The following is a 6,000-nucleotide window of genomic DNA, read 5'->3' as shown; positions in this document are numbered from 1 at the left end:
CTTTTTGTTGTCTTAACTCTCGTCTCAAGAGGTAGCTTTTAGAATCTCGCCTCCTTGTTTCCATAGTGACACTTTCCCTCCTCTGTGCAAGAGAGTATGTGTGTATTTCAGAGACACACAGAGAGAAAAAGACAGGCGTAGGGAGGGAGAGAGGGGGGGGATGCCAGCGAGATAACTTGGTTCACTTACATTTATTCACTATAAAAAGAAAGCGAAAAAGGAAAAAATAAATACACACAGCCAGTTTCCTGCATCAGGGAAAGCCTCCTCTGTTCACTTTTCATTGGCCGTCAGCAGTAAGCTGTTTGAGTCTTTGACTAATGGCTCTGCAACAGCTCACCGGAAATAAATCTGTTGTTGCTAAAACTGTGATTCCAATGATAGAGCGTAGTTACTTTTGTCACAAGTTCTTTAATCAGTTTGTGAGAGTTTTTAATTGGAGTAAACACTGGGATTCATGCTAATGTTGGGGGCTGCAGAGTAGCTGAAAATATACCTCACACACGTTGAGAACTGTTGAAGGTTTGAACAATTCTGTTGAAGAAATACTTAATACATAAATATTTGTATTAAAACCTTTTTCTTTTTATCCACCTAGTGAAAATTACCCGAGTTGAATATTGGGTAAGGTTACCTTTTCACAGATTGCATCGCCTTTAAAAATGATACTGATGTTGGTTAGATATGGATTTTAAAATCAATTGTTGAAAGAAAACAATGTCTGTAAAATCTCCTAATTTTTACCCTTAGATTCTGCCAAATAATGTAATTGACTCACTTTATCTCTAAATGGTTGCACAGCTGTATAAAGCCTAAACTCAGGAAGCAATAATGAAAAACATTCAGAATGACCTTCAGGGGTAAAACTATTACCTCGATAAAATACTACCTAATCTAAATCTGTGGCGCGCTGTGTGTAATGAATTATTAATTATGGATATTAAATTGCTGAATTGATCACTTTCACAACAACCTGGGTGGATTTAGGAGATGGATGGCAGGAAAACAGGTGTGTGTAATGTGTTTGTGCTCATATGAGAGTGTACATACAGTGTCTATAAGAGTTTAAATCTCTTCCTGTGGCCCTGTAGGAATCGACACAGAGAAAATACTTAGCCGAGGAGCAAATCCCTTCTCCCCATGCCCTCCAGCATCTCAGAGAACAGCGTTCCACATCAGTGAGTCAGTATCAGGAGCAAGGACACTGGAGGCTGGGCTGAGACGCAGGGTCGACTACACATAAGGGGATTGTCTAAACTGAGACGTCTGCCATCTTGAGGTGTCACAACTCTTGTTTATATACAAGGATACACCTGACAAACTTAATGAAATGAAGGATGAGCTAAATGGAGCCTCTAAGAAAGGCTGAAATGATGTTTCCCTTACTCCAACCCAATAATGCAGCACAAGGGAAAACGGGCCTAAAAGAGCATCTGAAGAACTTGTGTTGTGTTAACACAATTGCAGTTTTTGAATGAATCACATGCAGCAAAACTGATCTGAAAAAAAATATGTGAGTGCCATGGCAGGATGGTATTAAATAAATTGGAGCTTTTCCCCATGAGTGGTTGAAGGTAAGTGGTGGTTCTTGACCTTTTTTTGTGAGAGAAAGAGAACAGCCCAAAGAGCAGAAAGGAACATTCTGAAAGCGGTGAAACTGGACTGTGTGTCAGCGTTGCTGTGTGACGCTCGAGTGGCTCTGGACTTCTCTCGGCAGCAGGTTGAAGTTGTCTTAAGCCCAGTGTTGCTCAGCTGCTCCATCAGCCTGGAGTTATCTCCATAAAAAGCCTGAAAGTGAGGCTGAGGCTGCGGTACAGCACTCCATCTCTCACCATTTCAAATGACTGTAACCTACCTGCCACACACTTTAGCGGGGCCGTGTTACATCGTGAGGATTTGTTATCACGGAGATATTGAAGTTGCTCGGCCATGTGATTTCACATCTGTGTGCGAGCAGCAGTGTGTGTGTGACTCCAAGCAGGTGGCACATGGCCATAGATGACTGTGTAGTCTTCTCTTCACTTTTTCTATTTTGTCTTGAATCAATCCCCGGAGTGTAACAATACCTATTTCTCTCTGTATAATTGGACTGGATGACAGGCACATCTGAAGTCAGCGGATGAAAGCCTCTCCTGACAATGGTGTCTGGCCTGTGACATGACTTGAATGAGGAAGAGATAACGCTGACACACATACACACACATATATACTGTAGGTGCCCTAAGACATGGTTAATTGAAAAGACACAAAATCTACACACACACATTTTATTTCTCATTTGCAACACAAATCAGAAGAGCCAGTGTGCAAAAAAAAGGTGATGAATTGATACAATTTGTAGAATGATCTCAGATATACCCTACAATAAATCTCATCAGTAACAAGTTGCAGAATGAATTTATTGCTGTGCACACCAAATTTGTGCTATCAAACTCTGCGTTCTGCTTGTTTTGCATAACGCTAGTGTGACAGACTGAACATTTGAATAGCTGCCAGTAAAAAAAATTATTATTCAGTTTCCCCTGTATTCTGCCTTGCCTATTTATATCTCTGTGTGAGGGTGTGAATAGAATCCTGATGCATAAAAACCCACACAAACATGCTAACAGGCTGTGAACAAAACGCACTGAATGCATCTCAATAAAGCACTCAAGGAGGTATTTATAAAAACAGACTCCCAAGTTGTGCCACCAAAGCACAAAATAGGTCTCTCTCTCTCTTAGCGTATTTGCTGTTCGCTTTGTCGCCACGGAAACCGCCATTACCCAAACATCCCCATGCTGGTGGACACTTACGTTAAAAGTGTCTCCCATCTCTCTCCCTCTGTCATCACTAAGATCATGCAGGCAAGTAAACATCTCTGAGAAATGGTGCTTCTCAAAAGCCACAATGTTTTTGTTCCAAGAACTGGATCTCATAAAAGGGAATACGCTTGGCTTTAGATGAATTAAAGTCACTGGTGCAACACTATGTGGTGCCTAAATCAATATATTATAAGAAAGAGAGAGACATTTTTCTCTGAAGAGACTATTGATTTATCTCACCCAAGTTGGCTATATTCATACTCTCTAATGACACCCTGTGTGACCCATGCTATGGCAAAGGTCTGTGTACGTATAGGAACAGGTAAAGGAGCATATAATAGCAGCCATAAATCAATATGACGCGATGTCTAAAAGTGATTGGTTTTCTTTATCTCCTCTAAATCCCCTTCACAACCTGAACATGGCCTTATGGAGAATGCATTTCTCAAACAAAAGCTTAAAACTATTATTTGAAACAATGATTTATTTAACTGAAAAAGTTTTGCAGACTGCAAGCAGAAAAAACTGCATACTGGGAAGATGTTTGTGAATAAATTAGAGCAAACCATTAATCATGCACCAATTGAATCATATAAACAGAGAGCAAAACGTTTTTCTCAAGAACAATTTCGAGTTTTATCTTTTTAACAATGGCTTATTTATAGTAATCACTGATAATGTGCTATGTGTGTATGCAGCAGGTGGACCCATTGTCATGTGCATGAGTACAATTCACTGAAACTCAACAGATAATACATCATAAATACTGAAGCATATAAAGTTACATTTATTTTGAGGCTGCAAGAGCTGGTTCAATTCTTTGGGCAGTTCTGAAGCTGCTGCATTACAATGGATTTAATGAAATGCAACTTTCTTGTATTTTGCACCTTCAACATTCTCTACAGACAGGACCAAATACCATGAATACATACATTAGTATAAGACTGTTGATTTTCTATATTGTGATTATTGTTAACAACAGCTTGATTACAATGAACATGGGAACTGTATAGTTTATTCAGTCACATTTACATCTGGCTTCTGGCATAGATACCCACTAGCATCAAAGGTGTATTACAGTTTTTCTCGATTGCTAACACACTAAAATTAAACATAAAGCACAATTATTTTAACTAACACTCAAAGAGCAAAACATCGGCTCAAATCTCCAAAACTCTAAACACGTTTGCAGCTTTTCACACAATTTGCAAATCAACATGGCACTTTTTGCAAACCACTGCACACGTTTCTCCACGTAAGACACAGGAATCTGACATCAAGTCACGTGTTAGCAGGTTTAAAACACCGATATTCAAAATGCCTCACACATGGACCAATGATCAAGAAACACGTTCCACCTGACCAAACACCTGATAGTTGGCTCATCAATCAGGATGTTAGCACTATAAAAAGACCACAGGTGAGTACTTTCTTACAGCAACAATGGAAGCCAACATGGAAGCAAGAGGAAGAGTGAGAGGAGGAGGAATGAGAGGTAGAGCTGGAGGGAGAGGACGTGGACAAAGAAGAATACTCTCTAATGAAATTAAATGTTATCAACCATGGTTTGACGATGAGAGAGGCTGGACAGAGGGTTCAGCCTAATCTAAGGCGATTTACTGTTGCCTCTGTAATTCGGACACTTAGACTTGAAAACAGGTTAGTTAACAGTTTGTAGCTCTGCATAATTCATGATATATCAGTGCTTATATCTGTTGTGGGAAACGTATTTACTTCATTACTTTAATTGAATTCTTGGCATGTTGCCACTATAACTGTATACAAATCCTGCATAATGTACTGTGGTAAACTTACTTTTATGCAACACACACACTGACCAAACACTATATCTTTGTTGTTTATCTGAAGGACTGAGAAACAAAGAGGCGCAGGTGGAAGGCTAAGGATTTCCAATGAGGCACACAGGAAGCAGCAGTTACAAACTGGGTTTTGGCAAACAATGCATCCCACTTAGAGAGATCCAAAGCATAGTAACTATGTGCTGAGATGCATGTTGCACAATGTTAGTTTTGAATACATTTTTTCTCGATTGCTAACACACATTTATTTTTTAATTGCTCAGTTTCTTAGAACACTAAACACAATTCACAAAACCACACACCCAAATTGCAAAACACCTCATTTCTCCTGCTAAATGAAGAACTGCACTCAAAAAACTACATAAACTCTTACCAAATGCAAACCTTTGCACCAAATATAACACACTTCATTCATAATACTGGATGGTTTGACCACCCAACTGCTGAGCATAATCTAAAGCACGTTCATCTGTTATGGGCTATGCTCTGTACATAGAGGTTTCTGCAGAGAAAGATTGCTTGAGTTTACAGAAATACAGTAAATGAAGAAATACAAATGAGTTGTTGAAAAAAATCATATTTTAAAAATAACATTGTGCAACATGCATCTCAGCACATAGTTACTCTGCTTCGGGTCTCTCTAAGTGTGATGCATTGTTTGCCAAAACCCAGTTTGTAACTGCTGCTTCCTGTGCCTCATTGGAAATCCTTAGCTTTCCACCTGCACCTCTTTGTTTCTCAGTCCTTCAGATAAACAACAAAGATATAGTGGTTGGTCAGTGTCTGTGTTGCATACAAGTAAGTTTTCCACAGTACATTGTGCAGGATTTGTGTACAGTTATAGTATGCAACAAGCCAACAATTCAATTAAAGTAATGAAGAAAATACGTTTCACACAACAGATATAAGCACCGATATATCATGAATTATGCAGAGCTAAAAACTGGGAACTAGCCTGTTTTCAAGTCTAAGTGTCCGAATTACAGAGGCAACAGTAAATCGCCTTAGATTAGGCTGAACCCTCTGTCCAGCCTCTCTCATCGTCAAACCATGGTTGATCACATTTCATTTCATTAGAGAGTATTCTTCTTTGTCCACGTCCTCTTCCTCCAGCTCTTCCTCCTCTCACTCTCACCAACCTCTTCCTCTCACTCTCACCCACCTCTTTCTCCTCCTCTCACTCTCAGCCCAGCCCTTCCTCTTCCTCTTCCTCTTGCTTCCATGTTGGCTTCCATTGTTGCTGTAAGAAAGTACTCACCTGTGGTCTTTTTATAGTGTTAACATCCTGATTGATGAGCCAACAATTATGCTATCAGGTGTTTGGTCAGGTGGAACGTGTTTCTTGATCATTGGCCCATGTGTGAGGCATTTTGAAT

This window comes from Notothenia rossii (genome assembly GCF_949606895.1).
Source record: "Notothenia rossii genome assembly, chromosome: 5".
Lineage (NCBI taxonomy): Eukaryota > Metazoa > Chordata > Actinopteri > Perciformes > Nototheniidae > Notothenia > Notothenia rossii.
This window is presented reverse-complemented; position numbering follows the sequence as displayed.